Here is a 19,944-nt window from a genome sequence, read left to right as displayed (position 1 = left end):
TTGCTCAGGGAAGTAGCTCTCACCTGCTGCTACAAAACCTGTTACGGTTTAGTCAGTCAAGAGCAAGTTTCCCCATCTCGAGAGGAAGACTTCCAGCTAACCAGACTCCTGAAGCCCTTCCCCATTTCACATATTTGCTTTTGGAAGTACAGACCTGCCACTGCTGGGCCTGAAGAGAAGCTGTAAAAGCAGTGCTCAGTGTTAACGCTTCCTGACGGCCCACACCAGCTGTTGCACGGACTTGATGCCAATCCTCCAAAACTGGGGAGTGCAGTGTTGCTGGCAATGGATGAGGACAAACTGGATCTGGCGCTCAGACACAAAATTAACGAATGCTGAAATGTCATCAGCACCAGGTATTACACTGTGGGCATTTTTCCATTACTGCTGCCAATGACTGCATCAGATTGATTTCCAATTAAGGAACATAGAACATTACAGCACAATATGGGCCCGTCCTCTCATGATGTTGTGCCGACCTTTTAACTTGCGGCAAGATTAATTTCCTTGAAGGGGACTGCAACTTCGTTGTGGTTTGGAGGCTTGCCTGCCCTGACAACCCGGAGAGCTGTGTTGGCTGGAGTCAGGGCTTTGTGCTTTGGCTCTTGGTAGGGTCGCCCATGCCAAATAGGTCAAAGGGTAGAGGCCAGACTAACAGTGGTCCACTCGCCCTCCAGGTTTGTGGGTTCCGCTCAGGGCTAACAACCCTGTGTGGTACAGCTAAATTGTTACGGAAACAGCAATGAAGAATCTGAGTGTGACGGTATTCCTGAGTCTCCACCCGGGACTTGCATTACTGACAGTAGTGAAAACCGAGAGGAAGCTACTGACATGATGAAGGAAGCCCTGAACACTGCCAGAAATGGACAGCCTTCATTGCTGTTCCAAATGCCAGCGGTATAATGGGCAGTAAGTAAGATTTATCTCTCCCTTTCCTCCCACATGGGTCCACACCCATAGATGACCAACTTGAGTAACAGCTTAAGAAGGTGTATAGTGTGTTGGCTTCCAATAGTCTGGGGTCTGAGTTCAAGAGCTGCGCAGTAATGTTGCAGCTCTATAAATTTCAGGCCAGTCCACACTTGGAGCATTGGTGAGCGCCTATGTAGGAAACTGCTTCGCCAAGCACCTTTGCACCATCCACCACAAACTGCGGGATCTCCCAGTGGCCACCCACTTCAATCCCAGTTCTCATTGAGACTTGTCGGTCCATGGCCCCTCTACTGCCAGGATGAGACTACACTCCGGTTGGAGGAGCAACATGTTATATTCCATCTGGGTAGTCTCCAACCCGATGGCGTGAATAGCCATTTCACGAACCTTCAGTGATACCAACCACCCCCCCACCACTCTCCTTCGCCATTCCTGTTTCCTTCTCTCACCTTATCTCCTTACCTGCCTTTCGCCTCCCTCTAGTATTTCTTCCCCCTTGCCTTTCTTCCATGGTCTCCTGTTCTTTCCCATCAGATTCCCCCATCTCCAGCCCTTTATCTTGTTCACCAACTTCCCAGCTCTTTACTTCACCCCTCCCCGCTTCCCGGTTTCACCTATCACCTACCACCTTGGACTTCTTCCTCCTCTCCCCCCACCTTCTCACTCTGCCTTCTTTTCCAGTCCTGAAGAAGAGTCTCAGTCCGAAACGTCCACTGTTTACTCTTTACCATGGGTGACCTGCTGAGTTCCTCCAGCATTTTGTGTGCGCGTCGCTTTGAATTTCCAGCATCTGCAAATTTTCCTTGTATTTGGAGTTCTGGTCTCCTCGTTATAGGAAGTATGTGCAGATACCTAGATTTTTAGAATTTTAAATACGTTATCTTGAAAAGTGAGTAGCTTAAAAATTATACAAGTGCCCAGGCCAACTACAGTTTATCTACAGACAAAAGAGATTCTGCTGATGCTGGAAACTTTGAGGAACACACACAAAACACTGGAGGAACTCAGCACTTTGTGTGTGTGTGTGTTACTCAGTTTGATTACAATCTAGTTACGTCAGTCACGTGGGGGTTTACCAGAAATGATCGGTGGCTTGGGAGTACCTGAAGCCTTGTATGTGAACAGAAGCGTGACACCGGGGAGATCTTTTCCGATTTTCTTTCCGTATGTTCAGCTGTGGCCAAGCTCCACCGGGAATGAGATGCCTTGGTCTCAAACAGTACAATTAAAAGCAGCTCATGAAAAACGTCGCCTCTTCGCAGTTCCTGCCGGTCTGTTTCTACCCTTCCCACCCGCCTTGCCCCCAGTAAAAGGGAAGTAAAATTGTTCTGCTGGTGGAGTGCGTTAATGTTAACAGTATATCATTTGGTCCCATCCTAGTGTGGGTAAGCAGTTATCGAGCCAGGACTGGAATTCTCTGCTTGACTGCCGAAATCAGGCGAGTTCTTCCTCGAGGGTCACTTCCGTCCAGCTGGGCACAGATGTTTTTTAACACAACACAGATTTATTGGCGTTCAGCTGCCGGCCAGCACACCACTCTGCTGCCTGTTAAATAAAAGGGAAACATCTTATATTTCTTTACAAGCCCAAAGTTAAGAATCTGCACCAATACACAGTAGTGTAATAAGCATATTTAAACTGATGCATTTTGATACTGTAAAATTTACTATTGTTGGAGGCAGCAAATCATACAGATAACAAAGTCTGCAGATGCTGGAAATCCAAAGCAACACACACAAAATGCTGGAGGAACTCAGCAGGCCAGGCAGCATCTATGGAAATGAACAGATAGTCAACGTTTTGGGCCGAGACCCTTCTTCAGGCCCGAGAAGGAAGGGGGAAAATGCCTGAATAAAAAGGGGGGGAGCGGGAAAGAGGCTAGCTGGAAGGTGATTGAAGCCAGGTGGGTGGGAAAGGTAAAGGGCTAGAGAGGAAAGAATCTGAAAGGAGAGGAGAGTGGACCAAAGGAGATAGGGAAGTGGGGGGGGACCCAGGGCAGGTGAGAAGAAGTAAAAGAGTAGAGAATAAAGGAAGGGATGGGGGTGGTGATTTGTTTACTGGAAGGAGAAATTGATACTCATGCCATCAGGTTGGAAATCAAGATGGAATATAAAGTGTTGCCCCTCCACCCTTCACCTACACGTTGAAACGGGAATGGGAATCAGAAATAAAATATCAGAAGGAGGTTTTTATTTAAAACACGGAGTGGTGGGTGTGTGGAATGTGCTGCCAGGGGTGGTGGTAGAGGCAGATACTTTAAGGACATTTAAGACCATAAGATGGAGAAGCAGAATTAGGCCATTCAGCCCATCAAGTCTGCTCTGCCATTCCATTCTGGTTGACTTATTTTCCCTCTCAACTCAGTTCTCATGTCTTCGCCCCATAAATTTTGTGCCCTTATTAATCAATAACCTATCAACCTCCGCTTAAACCCAAGAGTTTAAGAGACTCTTAGGTAGGCAAAAGGATGATAGAAAAATAAGAGGGTTATGCTGGAGGTGTTAGGGTGTATTCTGGAGTTATGGTACATAGCAAATATTAATTTCGACAGCAACTATTCTTCAGCTTTGAATGTGGACTATAGATTGAATTTAAAATGCAGCTCAGAACAATGGTCTTCCTGGAACTGCAGACTGGGGCTGATTGCAAACCAGGAACCATTCCATTGACCTGAGACCTCTGCATATGCATGAATGCAATAAACATCCCATTCACCTGAGATGTCTGCATGAGCATGAATGCAGCTCAGAGACAGCAGTGATTAACATTCAATCTAGGGTGTCTGGAGTGATGGTTTCTAGGTTTAGGTATTTGAAAATTATATGCAGCTTAAATGAAGCATTTTCAACCCAAGGTATTGAAACTATTGAAACTGTATTGAGTTACCATTGATCTTAAGGGTATAAAATATGATGTACTTTGAGTTTAGGAGGCCTCTTCTTCCAAGAATGTCTGCACTATGATTCCTGCTTGTTTGGCTGAATAAAGACTTCTATATCCAGCAGCTTCTGTGTCTCTCCGGTGACTTCGTTTACAGTCACAACAGAGGAAAGAGTTAGATTGATCTTGTTGCTGTTGTTGTTCAGTTGTTAAGTTGAGTCCGACTCTTCGTGACCTCACGGACCATAGGGTTTTCATGGCAAGCTCCAGAAGTAGATTGCCAGGCCTTTCTTCGGCACAGATACTGCTGCTGCTCAGGTTGGGACCCGGCTGGGTTTGAACTCAGGACCTTCTGCCTTGAAGTCCAGTGCTGATACCACTACACCACCAGCTGGCAGTAGGCTAAAATGTCAGCACAACATCATGGGCGAAAGGGCCTGTACTGTTCTATGTTGTAATTAAATTAATTGGCTCTTCTTTTCTCTCCTTGCCTCCCACAATTCATGTTTGCAAAGTGCTGCCGGTGGGAGAATAGAGGGGATACTCCCAAGAATTTCACCCACTCACTGCTATTTCTTACTGAAACTTTGGGGACGATGCAACTTGGCTTGTGAACTTGTGCCACGACGAAACCTGGGTGACAATGTTATTTCAGAATCAGGTCTGTTACCACTGATATATGTAGCAAACCTCCAGGAAGACCACAACCTTGTCGTAGGGTTTGGAGGCCTGCGTGCCTCAACGACCCAGAGAGCTGTGTTGGCTGGAGTCAGGGCTTTATGCTTTGGCTTTTGGTAGTGTCACTTACGCCAAACAGGTCAAAGGGTAGAAGCCAGACTAAGAGTGGTCCACCGGTCCTCCAGGTTTGGGGGTTCACCTCAGGGCTGACAACCCTGATTGGTCAAACAAAATTGCTACGGAAACAGCAAAGAAGAATCCTTGGATTCAGCTGAGTTTACGGACAGATCAGCCATGATCTTATTGAATGGCGAGGCAGGGTCGATGGGCCGGATGGCTGACTCCTGCTCCTATTTCTTATGTCCTACATCTGAGTGTGACAGTATGTGTCACTTATGTGACTGACAATAGTGAAAACAGAGGATGCTACTGACATGACAAAGGAAGCACTGAACACTACCAGAGATGGAGAACCTTCATTGCCAGTGGCATAACAGGCAGTTTAAAAAAGATGTAGTGAAATTTGTTAATTTGTGACAGTGCAAAACACAAATAAACTACAATAAGAAATATATTTTTAAAAAGTAGTGCCAAAAAAAAAGAACAAAATACTGATTCTGGTGTTCACGGACCATTCAGAAATCTGATGGAGGAGGGGAAGAAGCTGTTCCTGAAACGCTGAGTGTGTGCCTTCAGACTCTTGTACCCCCTTCCTGACGGTAGCAATGAGAAGAGGGCACGTCCTGGGTGGTGACTGATGCCCCCTTTTTGAGGCACCACTTTTCGAAGATGTCCTCGATGGTGGGGAGGCTGGTGCCTGTGATGGAGCTGGCTGAGATAGTAACCCTCTCACAAACAAGAGAGAATCTGCAGATGACGGAAATCCGAGCAACACACACAAAATGCTGGAGGAACTCAGAAGGCCAGGCAAAAGTACAGTCGACCTTTCCGGCCGGGACCCTTCGGCAGGGCTTTCTAACTCTCTGAAGCTTTTTCCAAACTTGGGCATTGGTCCATCCAGGCACTCAATCTGCCATACACCCACGCAGATGCTGCCATCACGCATCCAGAAGTTGGAAAAAAAACATTATCAATGTGTTAATAAGTTATAAAGGACAACGTATGCCAAACTCCAATTAGAATTCTTTGTTATTTTAACAATTTTCAAGGAACCCAGGAATTCTATTAACACATCAGGAAATGTATCTGTAATTTTAAACTAAATACTTGATGCATAATTTGAGGCAAGATGGAGATAATTTAACTAGCTACCTCATGCACAGTAACAAAACTAAGGAAGAAGGGTTTCGTTCATTTCCATAGACGCTGCCTGACCTCCAATATTTTGTGTGCGTTGCTAAGGAATACCTGATGGGACAGCAAGGGGAAACTTTACACTGCATATCAACTTTCCGACCTCCCATTCTGTTCCTGTCCTGACAGGCGTCTACTGAGACAGTGCAGAGGAATCATTATCCTGCCTCCTCAAACACTCACGAGGCAGGGAAAACGTGGAGCCTAGAGGTAAAGGTCTAAAGAAGATTAAACGGTGGAGTAGAGGGAGCTTTATACCGTATGTAATTCACACTATCAACAACAACCTCTCATTCAACGTCAGCAAAAACCAAAGAGCTGATTACTGACATTCTGACTGGCTGCATCACCATCTGGCATGTGGGGGGGGTGGGGAGTGGGGGTGCTACTACACAGGATTGAAGCAAGCTGCAGAGAGTTGTAAACTCAGTTAGATCCGTCATGGGCACTAGCCTCCTTAGTATCTAGGGCATCCTCAAGGAGCAAGGTCTCAAAAAGGACCCCAGCACCCAGGACATGTCCTCTTCTCATTGGAGGTACAGGAGCCTGAGGGCACACACTCAATGATTCAAGAACAGCTTCTTCCCTTCTGCCATCCGATTTCTAAATAGACCCTGAACCCAGGAACACTACCTCACTCTTTTTTTCAAAAAAATTGTTTTTGCACTACTTATTTAACTATTTAATGTACCCCCTCTCTCTGCATTCCGCAGGGATCGCTCCCTACGCGACTCCCTTGTCCATTCGTCCCCCCTATCCCTCCCCACTGATCTCCCTCCTGGCACTTATCCGTGTAAGCGGAACAAGTGCTACACATGCCCTTACACTTCCTCCCTTACCACCATTCAGGGCCCCAAACAGTCCTTCCAGGTGAGGCAACACTTCACCTGTGAGTCGACTGGAGTGATATACTGCGTCCGGTGCTCCCGATGTGGCCTTCTATATATTGGCGAGACCCGACGCAGACTGGGAGACCGCTTTGCTGAACACCTACGCTCTGTCCGCCACAGAAAGCAGGATCTCCCAGTGGCCACACATTTTAATTCCACATCCCATTCCCATTCTGACATGTCTATCCACGGCCTCCTCTACTGTAAAAATGAAGCCACACTCAGGTTGGAGGAACAACACCTTATATTCCGTCTGGGTAGCCTCCAACCTGATGGCACAAACATCGACTTCTCTAACTCCCGCTAATGCCCCACCTCCCCCTCGTACCCCATCTGTTACTTACTTTTATACACACATTCTTTCTCTCACTCTCCTTTTTCTCCCTCTGTCCCTCTGAATATACCCCTTGCCCATCCTCTGGGTTCCCCCCCCCAGCCTTTCTTCCCGGACCTCCTGTCCCATGATCCTCTCGTATCCCTTTTGCCAATCACCTGTCCAGCTCTTGGCTCCATCCCTCCCCCTCCTGTCTTCTCCTATCATTTTGGATCTCCGCTTCCCACTCCCACTTTCAAATCCCTTACTCACTCTTCCTTCAGTTAGTCCTGACGAAGGGTCTCGGCCTGAAACGTCGACTGCACCTCTTCTTAGAGATGCTGCCTGGCCTGCTGCGTTCACCAGCAACTTTGATGTGTGTTGCTTGAATTTCCAGCATCTGCAGAATTCCCGTTGTTTGTGTATTTAATGTACATATCTACTTAGTGCAGTTCATTTTTTTCCTATATTATACATTGCATTGTACACCTGGCACAAAGTTAACAAACCTGACGACATATGCCGGTGATATTAAACCCGATTCTGATTGACAAGAGGAAGAAACCAGAAGCCTATGAGCCAGTCCATGACAGGTGATCGGAGGTGGAGAGGGCCAGCAACTTTAAATTCTCCAGCGTCATCACCTCAGAGGGTCTATCCTGGGACCAGCTTGCAAGTTCAATTATGAAGAAGGCACAACAGCGCCTCTGCTTTCTTAGATATTTGTGCAGATCGGGCCTGTCATCTAAAACCTTGCCAAACTTCTATAGATGCACACTGGAGAGCATCTTGATTGGTTGCATCATGGCAAACACCAATGCCCAAAAACGGGGAAAAAAAAGACCACAAAAAGAAGCGGATGCAGCCTTGTCTGTCACAGGAAAAGCCCTTCCCACCATTGAGCACACCTACATGGAGCGCTGCCGCAAGAAGGCAGCATCCATCATCGAGGGCACCCAACATCCAGGTCATGCTCTCTTCTCGCTGCTGCCATTGGGAAGGAAGTCCAAGAGCCTAAGGTCCAAGCAACACACATCAAAGTTGCTGGTGAACACAGCAGGCCAGGCAGCATCTCTAGGAAGAGGTACAGTCGACGTGTACCTCTTCCTAGAGATGCTGCCTGGCCTGCTGCGTTCACCAGCAACTTTGATGTGTGTTGCTTGAATTTCCAGCATCTGCAGAATTCCTCGTGTTTACGAGCCTAAGGTCCAACATCACTTGGTCCTGGGACAGTTAGTTCCCTTCAACCATCGGGCTCCTCGCTTCTTGCTGCCCCCCACTGAGAAGGAGGTACAGGTCCCACACCACCAGGTTCAGGGACAGCCATTGCCCCTCAGCATCAGGCTCCTCCACAGGCGTGGTTAACTCAGAAGTCATTCCACAACCTATCGACTCACTTTCAAGTACTCTACAACTCATCTCCTCAGTATTATTTGTTTTTTTTTTGGCACTTGCATAGTTCATCTTATTTTGTAGATTGTCAATCCTTATTTTCATCGATTCTATTACAGTTCCTTGATCTACTGTGAATGCCGACAAGAAGGTGAGTCTCAGGGTGACAGATGTACTTTGAACTAGCCTGATATTATTTGAAGGTATATTACCCACATTCAATGAAACGGTGCAAAAGCAGATTTAATGGGTGTGTAGTGGCTAACGCAGGGTTTTACAGCACCAGTGATCGGAAGATCGGGGCTCAATTCCTGCCACTGGCTGATGTGCTCAGGGCGACCCAGCACAGCCACAACTCGCCAACCCTAGCTGACCTGTACGTCTTTGGGATGTGGGAGGAAACCGAAGCACACGGCGGAAAATCTGCGCGATCACGGGAAGATAGTACAGATTCGTAACAGGCAGTGGCGAGAATTGAGCCCCGTGGCAGCGTGGGTTTCCTCAGGGTGCTCTGGTTTCCTCCCACAGTCCAAAGATGTTCGGGTTAGCGAGTTGTGGGCATGCTCTCTTGGCGCCAGAAGCATGGTGACACGTGCAGGCTGCCCCACCCCCATTGGCTATTGACGCAAACACTTGCAAATTTCCACAGATATACCACGGACAGCATTCTAAGTGGCTACATCGCTGTCTGGTATGGGGGGAGCAGCTACTGCGCAGGATCAAAGTAAGCTGCAGAGAGTTGTAAACTCAGTCAGCTCCATCATGGGCACCAGCCTCCGCATTATCCAAGACATCCTCAGAAAGGCAGCATCCATCATTAAGGACCCCCATCACCCAGGACATGCCCTCTTCTCACTATTACCATCAGGGAGGAGGTACAGGAGCCTGAAGGCACACACTCAGCGTTTCAGGAACAGCTTCTTCCCCTCTGCCGTCCGATTTCTGAATGGACACTGAACCATGAACACTACCTCACTAGTTTTTTTATTTCTATTTTTGCACTACTGATTTACTTAATTTAATATATACTTACCATAAATCACAGTTTCTTTTCTATTGTCATGTATTGCATCGCACTGCTGTCGCAAAGACAACAGATTTCATGACATATGCTGGTGATATTAAACCTGACTCTGAAACATGCACTTCACTGCATGTTTTTGACGTGCATGTGACAAATAGAGCTAATCTTTAATTAAAAATCAAGACCTTTAATCATTAAACACATCAAAGTTGCTGGTGAACGCAGCAGGCCAAGCAGCATCTGTAGGAAGAGGTGCAGTAGACGTTTCAGGCCGAGACCCTTCGTCAGGGCCTGCTGCGTTCACCAGCAACTTTGATGTGTGTTGCTTGAATTTCCAGCATCTGCAGAATTCCTGTTGTTTACCTTTAATCATTAGTTTACATTTAACCAACACTACATCTGAACCTGCAAGAACTTGATTAGACAGTAGAGAGATCCTTGATCCTGTCCTGCCCCAAAAGTGTTTGTTATTAACACGCTATCTATGACACTCCCTCACTGAAGAGCTGGCACAAACATGACCTCAGGAGCAGCTTCAGATAACGGGCTGTTGCTGAATGTTATCGGTGTTGATGTGATTTTCTTGTAATGACTTCTCCCCACTTGTCACGCTCCAATGATAAAGGCTTTAAAATGATAAGCCAGAGGTAGTGTGGTGCCCAGTGCAGTAGCTTTACAGCTATCGCAGATCGGGGCTCAATTCCTGGCGCTGCCTGTTAGAAATTTGTTACGTTCTCCCCTTGACCGCGTGGGTTTCAAAGCACATTTGTTATCAGAGTATGTATACGTTATACAACCTTGAGATTTGTCTCCTAACGAGACAAAGAGAAACCATATACAGTAAAAGACCGTGCACCCGACGTGCAGAGAGAAAGAACACTTCGTGCTCTAACCGCAAGTCCACAAAGAGCCCCGTGGTTCAGCGCCCAGCCGAGTCATGGAACAGCGATCTGATTGGCCTCGGGCCCTGACACCCCGACCTTTACAATCTGGCCCGGCGCTTAAATCGACGTCCAAACATCGGGTTCAATCACCTCGATGCACTCTGGGGCCAGGACCCCCACCACCTCGATTCAGCCTGCACCCATCCTTTCCGATTTGGCCCGGCGCTTAAATCAGCTCTGGTGCCCTGACCTCCCCACCTCGATTCAGCCTGTAACCAACCTTTCCGTTTCGGCGTGGCGCTCAAGTCTCCCTCCAAACATCGAGGTCAGTGGAACCAGTACACTCCAGTGCCTGGACCTCGCAGCCTCGATTTGGCCTGTACCCGACCCTTCAGATTCAGCACTGCACTTAAAACGAAGACCCGAGGTTCGATCTCACTCTCGGCGACCAACCTTGGTTCTGCCACATCGAAACGCCTCCAGGTCGAAAGGAAAGTTACAGACTCTTACTTGCAAATGATTGCTCACCAGAAAAAGTATTAGTGCTTTCTTTGTTTCGTTAGCCACCAGCCGGAAGTCGCTGAGGTTCATCAGCGCCATCTTAAACCCACTGGGTGTTTCAGTTTCGAAAACGCACTGGCAAGAGTTAGTGGTTAGAGAGTTCCAGTCATGCTATGTTGGCACCGGAGGTGAGGCTGTACTTTCAGGCTGCCCAGCACATTCCCTACTGATTTAATTTGACACAGACAACACATTTCACTGCATGTTTCAACCTACAGTGGATTCCGGTTAATTGGGACACTTTGGGACCAGTACATTTTGGCCCAATTAGCTAAAATTTCATGGAAATAGTTTAAAAGATATATTAAAAAAAAAGACAAACTAAACAACGAATTATGTACTTAAATTAAATACAGAACTATCAATATTACTACAGTACTATAAAACTGTGTGCAAGTTCCTAATAGTTATCGACAGAGGAATTCATCCAGTACACAATAGTGCACTCATTTGATTGACTGCAAATTAACAAAATCAGCGCAAACTCCTATTGTATATAATGGACTGCCTTCATACATTGCATTAGGCAATTGCATCCTCCAAATCTTCATAATATTCAAGATGATTGCAGATACCTCCACAGTTTTCGTAGTTCCTAACTTGTTGAAGTAGTGAAACGCTTTCATTTTCACTCCCGGCCGTTTCTGGCATCTCCAAGCCTGAATGCTCGAAACCGCGATGAGCAAAACAGCTCGGAATTGTCTTACTGCCTATTTCTCACCAACCGCCAGGGACAAGAATCACTGCTTTTTGAACACAGATGCACATGCGACTGATGCTAGTGAAAAAGTGTTTGCTCTAAGCATGGTGTCGTGTCCAACGCCCACACAAGCACAGGGCGACTGACGCATGTTAGAAACCACTCAGCACCTGTCTACCGGCCCAATTAAGCGGCAAGGAGTCCCAAATAAATGAGGGGAATCGCAGCAATTTTCTCGACTAGTTTTTTTTTCTCTTTAAGAGTTGCCTTGACTAACTGATGGCCCGATTAACCGGAATCTAAACATCTGTTAAATAGAGAAGTGGAGCCCTGCAAAGACTGTGTCAATTCAAAGTCTGTGCCTAAGACTCCGAATAGGGCCCGAGACTCCAAGCGCGCCAGTCGTACCACAGCAAATGGAGGATTCAAGCATCTCAAAGCTCACAACCAGAACAAGGCTGCGTGTTTATTTTGGTGTCAGAACCAGCTGCCTGAGACCCACGCATCAGGAAGCAACAGTTCAAGGCAGTGTTTTGCAGCGATACGTCTGTATTTGGAGATAACTGCATCCGACTCACCACAGTGTACCCTTCCCCGCAGAGTCAGCAGCATTAGGAGCATGACTCAAGTCAAGTTTAATGTCATTTCGCCGGATACACGTCCAATGAGACAATGACGACCAGGGTGTAAAGCACAGTAGTAATACAATAACTTAGGAAAGTAAGAATTAAATCTACAAATGAATTCACAATAAATAAACAAAGTGCATAAATTAAATATGCAGCAGCGAATTCAGAAGCCTGATGGCCTGAGGGAAGGAACTGTTTCCCATCCTAACTGTTCTTGACTTTATGCATCGGAGTCTCCTGCCTGATGGTAGAAAGTCAAACAGGATGCTGGATGGGATCCTTGATAATACGCAACGGTCCTGATAAATGTCCCCACACCACGCTGGAGGAACTCAGCAGGTCGGGCAGCATCAGTGGAAAAGATAGGTCGACGTTTCGGGCCGGAACCCTTCGTCAGCTGCCCGACCTGCTGAGTTCCTCCAGCGTGTTGTGAGGGTTGCTTTGACCCCAGCATCTGCAGATTATTTTGTGTCTGTGATAAATGTCCCCGATGGACGGTAGGGAGACCCCTATGATCCTCTTGGCCGTTCTCACAGTCCTTTGTAGGGACTTCCGGTCTGACACTCGGCTGCTCCCAGACCAGATGGAGATGCAACTTGTCAGGACACTCTCAATGGTGGTCCTGTAAAATTCAGTTAAGATGTTGTGGGTGGGGAAGCTTCGCTTGCTTCAATCTCCTCAGGATGTGGAGGTGCTGCTGTGCCTTCATTCTCTCTGTGTGAAACTGTCACAGGACTGTGGAAGTATTTAATCCTAATTGAATCGCAGGAAAATATTACTTTTCTTACAAGTATCCAGCAGAGGCCTAATTAAGGGAGGAAACTTGGAGAGAGAAAAACAGATAAGGGTGGAAATCATTCCGTGCAACATGACTCCCTTAACAATAACAGATGCTGGAAATTCATAGCAACACACACACAAAATGCTGGAGGAACTCACCAGGTCAGGTAGCATCTACAGAGAGAAATAACGAGTAGTTATTTCAGGATGAAAAGGGCCTCTCCATAGATGCTGCCTGATCTGCTGAGTTCCTCCAGCATTGTGTGTTTATTTCCCTGAAGAATTCCTTTCTAATACAACGACTGTTTAGTTCACTGTGAAAAAGGTGAGGCATAGCCGTTCCACATAAAAAAATAAATCAATGAAGATATTTGACGCTCCATTTAAGTAATTTCAAGAAAAAAAATTGACAGGAAATAATTTATGGATCACGTACAACATACGAATGGGTGACAGGGTAGAGATACGTCTCTACCAAAGGAGGTGTAAGGTGCTCCTTCCCTCCGCTATCCTGCAGGTCACCCTTGGGCAAGGTGTAGCACCTGCTTAGCTGCCCCCCCCCCCAACCCCACAACCGATCAGGGTCAGTTGAAGCCATGGGAGCAGCCGGTGCAGATCACAAGTCCTGGTTATGCGACCAGGCAGACGATCTCGGAAGAGTATTGATAATGGCTGGGGAGTCACCCGTCTTGTAAGGACACTACCCGGAAGAAGGCGGTGATGGCAAACCACTTCCGTAGAAAATTTGCCAAGAACAATCATGGTCATAGACTATGGTGCCCACGTCATACGACATGGCACATAATAAATGAATAAATGAACAGCACACAAAATGCTGGAGGAACTCAGCAGGTCATGTAGCATCTATGGAAAAAGAGTGAACAGTCTATGTTCTGGGGCGAGACCCTTCATCAGAAATGATGAAGTGTCTTGGCCTGAAACACCGCCTGACCTGCCGAGTTCCTCCAGCATTTTCTGTGTGGTACTCTAGATTTCCAGCGTCTGCATAATCGCATGTTCTAGATCACGTGTAACAAATTGCCCAGGGACTGTCACCTGGCTGCCAGATTATTTTTCAGCATGAGTTTTCGCAATAAACTTGTTTCTCGCTCGTGTTCTCAAAATCAGAGGCAAATCCAAAAGTTGTACTTCTCACAATGACCGCAGTAAGTCCCACACTGAACACCTCCCTCCAAGAGTAACAATTCCCCACTATTACGCATGAAATTTGAGCACTGTGTCTGGGACCGCAGGTGATGGGGTGAAACCACAAGTACAGTTATTGGGAAAGATTGAATAAGTTAGGACTTTCTTCCCTGGACTGCTGGAGAATAAGTCCATAAGATATGGCAGCAGAATTAGGCCATTTAGCCCATCGAGTCCGCTCCACCATTTCATCATGGCTGATCCATTTTCCCTCTCAGTCTCAATCTCCTTACCAGTCAAGAATCTATCAACCTCTGCCTTAAACATACCCAAAGACTTGGCCTCCACAGCCGCCTGTGGCAATGAATTCCACAGGTTCACCACTCTGTAGCTAAAGAAATTCCTCCTCATCGCTATTTTAACTCTTCTGTTCTGAGTCTGTGTCCTCGGGTCTTAAGACTCCCCCAGCACAGGAAACATCCACTATCAAGACTTCTCAACATTCGATAGGCTTTAATGAAGTCACCCCTCATTCTTCTGAATTCCAGGGAGGAGAGACCCAGAGCCATCAAACGCTGCTGAGATGACAAGAATAAGGGGAGATTTGATCGAGTTATACAAATTATGAGAGGTATATGGTTATTGGGTAAATGTAAGCAGGCATTCTTTTACTGAAGTTGGGTGAGACTAGAACTAGAGACCTTCGGCTAAGGACAAAAGGTGAAATATTTAAGGAGAACTTGAAGGGGAACTACTTCACTCTGAGGCTGCTGCGAGCTGCCAGCGGAAGTGGTGGATGTGGGTTTAACTTCAACATTTAAGAGGAAAATAGAGGGCTATGGGGAAGTCTAGCAATTTCTAAGGTAGGGACATGTTTGGCACAGCTTTGTGGGCCGAAAGGCCTGTATTGTGCTGTAGGTTTTCTATCTTTAGATAAGTACATCGATGGGAGGGGTGTGGAACTGTTATGGTCCCAGTGCAGGTCAATGGGACTAGACAGAGTAACAGTACGGCATGGATTAGATGGGCCGAAAGGCACGTTTCTGTGCTGTAGCACTCCGATTCTAAGCAGATTTGTGTGAACCAAATATCAAAGAAATTTTAAGTGAGGAAGCTTCTCAGTTCAGACAAAGGAACTCTGAAACTAATGTTAACTAGCTTCTCTTTCCATCTGTGTTGTCTGACTGGTCGAGTTCGTCCAACATTTCCGTTTGTGGTTTTGCTTTCCATTTCTTATGAAGTTTCTCAGTACTAGAAACACGCCAGAAAAGAAAATATGAAATATGACCTTTTAATATGACAACATATTTAGATGTAGTGGAAAGGACAGTTACCATAAGACATTGGAGCAGAATTAGGCCATTCAGCCCTTGGAGTCTACTCTGCCATTCCATCATGCCTGATTTACTATCCCTCTCAACCCCATTCTCCTGCCTTCTCCCCGTAACTTTTGACACCCTGATTAGTCAAGAACCTATCAACCTTTGCTTTAGACATACCCAATGACTTGACCTCCACAGCTGACTGTGGCAATGAGTTCCACAGATTCTCCACCCTCGAGCTAAAAACATTCCTCCCTATCTCGAGTATCAAGGGACATCCTTGCATTCTAAGGCTGTGCCCTCTGTTCCTTGATTTCCCCACTTTAGGAAACATCCTCTCCACGTCCACTCTAACTAGGCTATTTTTTTTTTTGGAGCAATTTTGGGCCCTTACCCAAGAAAGGATGTGCTGGCATTGGAGAGGGTCCAGGGGTGGTTCATGAGAATGAAAGAGTTAACATATGAGGAGCGTTTGATGGCCCTGGGCCTGTGCTCGCTGAAGTTTAGATGAATTGTTATGATGTTTTCTGGAATTAGGGTATATAGCAAATATTAACTTCAGCAACTAATCTTTAGATCTGAATGTGGATTGTAGATTAAATTTAAAATGCAGCTCTGGACAATAGTTTCCTACAGCTGTGGACCTCAATTAATTGCAAACCAGACATTGCTGATTAACGCAAACATGAGGAAATCTGCAGATGCTGGAATTTCAAGCAACACACATAAAAATTGCTGGTGAATTGCAGCAGGCCAGGCAACATCTATAGGAAGAGGGGAGGTACAGTTGACGTTTTGGGCCGAGACCCTTCGGCAGGACTACCGAAACGTCGACTGTACCTCTTCTTATAGATGCTGCCTGGCCTGCTGTGTTCACCAGCAATTTTTATTGCTGATTAACTTTCATTTGGGGTGTCTGCAGCATGGGTGTGAAGAAGTTTGAAGGTGTGAAGAAGTTTGAAGGTGTGAAAATCATATGTAATTCATGGAAAGCACTGTAGATACCTTGTAACTACAGAATAGTTGGATGCATCAGCAAGGGAGATGAGGCTGAGTTCAGGGCTATGGTAGGAAACTTTGTCACATGGTGTGAGCAGAATTATCTGCAGCTTAATGTGAAAAAGACTAAGGAGCTGGTGGTAGACCTGAGGAGAGCCAAGTTCCGGTGACCCCTGTTTCCATCCAGGGGGTCAGGGTGGACATGGTGGAGGATAACAAATACCTGGGGATACGAATTGACAATAAACTGGACTGGTCAAAGAACACTGAGGCTGTCTACAAGAAGGGTCAGAGCCGTCTCTATTTCCTGAGGAGACTGAGGTCCTTTAACATCTGTCGGATGATGCTGAGGATGTTCTACGAGTCTGTGGTGGCCAGTGCGATCATGTTTGCTGTTGTGTGCTGGGGCAGCAGGCTGAGGGTAGCAGACATCAACAGAATCAACAAACTCATTCGTAAGGCCAGTGATGTTGTGGGGATGGAACTGGACTCTCTGACGGTGGTGTCTGAAAAGAGGGTGCTGTCCAAGTTGCATGCCATCTTGGACAATGTCTCCCATCCACTACATATTGTACTGGGTGGGCACAGGAGTACATTCAGCCAGAGACTCATTCCACCGAGATGCAACACAGAGCGTCATAGGAAGTCATTCTTCCCTGTGGCCATCACACTTTACAACTCCTCCCTTGGAGGATCAGACACCCTGAGCCAATAGGCTGGTCCTGGACTTATTTCCTGGCATAATTTACATATTACTATTTATTATTTATGGTGCAACTGTAACAAAAACCAATTTCCCCCGGGATCAATAAAGTATGACTATGACTAATTGTCCTTTGATCTTTAGTGTATAAAATCTCATGTAGCATTGAGTCAAACAAGCCTCTTCCTCCAGAGAGTGTCTCATTTTATTGAATAAGGGTACTTTTACATCTACCAGCTACGTCTCTCCAATGACTTTGCTCACGTCACAACAGAATGAGAGGTGGTGGCGGTGGGGGAAATATCACTGAAACCTACAGAAGTTACACATTCTGCAGATAAGCAAAATATAGAACTGTTTATAACCTATACAGCCGACATCCTTAATCTGATTTATTTACCCCCTTTAACTGATAAACTGAACATTCTCAAAGCTTATATGGAAAAAAAGTTATTGTCTTTTCTAAAGCATTAATAAACTATGCCAGCAATAAACGCAATGATGAATAATTTATATTTTATTTCATTTTTGCTTTAAGAATGCCTCGTACTTTTCCCATGCCTGAAAATGAAACTTGGATGAGCTCCAACTTGCCAACTGGAGCAACAGGTCCACAGCAGATATCATCTCACTGGCTCTTCACTCAACGTCTGGACAGCAAAGATGCATACATCACGATGCTCTTTATTGACTACAGTTCAGCATTCAATATCATCCCCTCAAAACTAATCAATAAGCTTCAAGACCTTGGCCACAACACATCCTCGCGCAACTGGATCCTCGATTTCCTCACGTGTAGGCCACAGTCAGTTTGAATTTTCAGCAACGATCTCCACCAGCGCAGGTGCACCACAGGGCTGTGTGCATAGCCTCCTGCTCTACTGGCTTTGCACTTATGACTGTGTGGCCGAGCACAGCTCCAAAGTCGTGTTCAAGTTTGCTGACGACACCACTGACGCTGGCTGATTCAAAGCTGGCGATGAATCAGCACGTAGGCGGGAGATTGAAAATCTGGCTGAGTGGCACCATGACAACAATATGTCAGCAAGACCAAGAGACTGATTGTAGACTTCAGACGAGGGTCACCAGAGATCTGTGAGCCAGTCCTCATTGGAGAATCAGAGGTGGCGAGAGTTGGTAACTTTAAATTCCTGGGTCATTATCTATGAGGACCTGTCCTGGACCCATCATATCAACGTAACTGCAAAGAGAGCACGACAGTGCCTCTACTTGACTAGGAGTCTGCAGGGATTTGGCATGTCATCAAAAACTTCGACAAACTTTATAGATGTGTGGTGGAAAGTCTATTGACCGGCTCTATTACAGTCCGGTATGGGAACACCAGTGCCTTTGAAAGGAAAATCCTGTTGAACCAGATGGCTATGGATCACGAGGTGAGACCCGTGGACCGATGCCACTGGGACACAAGCCGGGGCCTGATCAACCCCAGGTGGGTTGACTGGGCAAGAGGGTCTGATGTTGAAACACCCGACCTGATGACCCCAGGTTACATCACTGACGACGGGTCCCGGTGCATCCTACCGTGTACCTTGGATGTATCATTTCACTTCAACCAGACTTCACAAGAAGTGAAAATCAATGTAAAGTCTGCCAAAACTAATAAAAACAGCTGACCTCGTGACTGGGAATCAGAGAAAATATGTCAGATTTCCAGCTTCTGCATTTTTAAAACTTAAAACTAACATTTATGAGGTGTCCTGGTGTCAAGTTGGAATGTACTACTTCACTTCAGTAAGTATTTCTCTACCCATGACAAAGATTTCTCTTCAAAATAATATTTATTATCAAACTACGTACAGTACTGTGCAAAGGTTTGGGCACATCTATATAGCTAGTATGCCTATGGCTTTTCAACAGAACTGTATTTGTCAACGTGGAGCAGACAGCGAGTTTGTAAATCTGGCGGGGGTAAAAGATATTGAAGGTGGAGTGCCGTGGAAGGGGCGAGGAACAGATGCCAGGGTAGAGGAGGTGGCACGAGTGCAGATCATAGGTCTGCAGGCAAGGTCACTTGATTCCAAACAATTGGTTTATTGATTATTACAGAATGTCTCTCTGGTGCTTCTCCCTACCTTCCCCTTTTCCCCAACATTGATTACCCTCTCCCCTCTCTCAGTCTACAATAGAGACCCGCATCAGATTCAGGTTTATCATCACTCACAAAGTCATGAAATTTGTCTCTTTCTGTGGCAGCAGTACAGTGTAATACATAAAATTACTACAGTGCTGTGCAAAAGTCTTGAATGCCCTCGCTATATATCTGATATGCCACAGGAAACAGTTGAGGCCAGTTCATTGGCTATATTTAAGAGGGAGTTAGATATGGCCCTTGTGGCTAAAGGGATCAGGGGGTATGGAGAGAAGGCTGGTACAGGGTTCTGAGTTGGATGATCAGCCATGATCATAATAAATGGCGATGCAGGCTCGAAGGGCCGAATGGCCTACTCCTGCACCTATTTTCTATGTTTCTATGCCTAAAACTTTAGCACAATACTGTAGGTCACCAGAAATGAACACTGAGATTCATTTTCTTGCAGGTGTTCACAGGAAAATAAAGAAAGACAACAGAATTTATGGAACTCAACCAATGTGCAAAAAGGTCAAAAATCTTGCAAATATTAACAAAAAAAAGCATCCATATGCATAAATTAATCATCAAGACATCAGAAGGTCTAAAGATGATACTAGGGGATTATTTTTTTATTTCTAGAGACAACGATTTCTCTGTCCTCTCTCATCTGTGTGGATCAGGAACAGTCAGGCTTGGGGGTGGGT

General features: G+C 46.0%; 1 protein-coding gene across 4 annotated transcripts in view; it reads right to left on the bottom strand.

Annotated features, from left to right (window-relative positions):
* Positions 1–19,944, bottom strand: part of LOC134339753 (integral membrane protein GPR137-like) — a 73,159-nt gene that overhangs the window by 48,008 nt on the left and 5,207 nt on the right. For all 4 annotated transcript variants that reach the window (XR_010016441.1, XM_063036509.1, XM_063036511.1 and 1 more), the window contains exon 2: positions 2,037–2,478. The gene's annotated coding sequence lies outside the window, so the exon portion shown is untranslated. The remainder of the gene's footprint in view (positions 1–2,036; positions 2,479–19,944) is intronic.

The sequence above is a fragment of the Mobula hypostoma genome, chromosome 30 (genome assembly GCF_963921235.1).
Source record: "Mobula hypostoma chromosome 30, sMobHyp1.1, whole genome shotgun sequence".
NCBI classification, from domain to species: Eukaryota; Metazoa; Chordata; class Chondrichthyes; order Myliobatiformes; family Myliobatidae; genus Mobula; species Mobula hypostoma.
The sequence above is the reverse complement of the archived record's forward strand: the minus strand, read 5'-3'. Positions and strand labels throughout refer to the sequence as shown.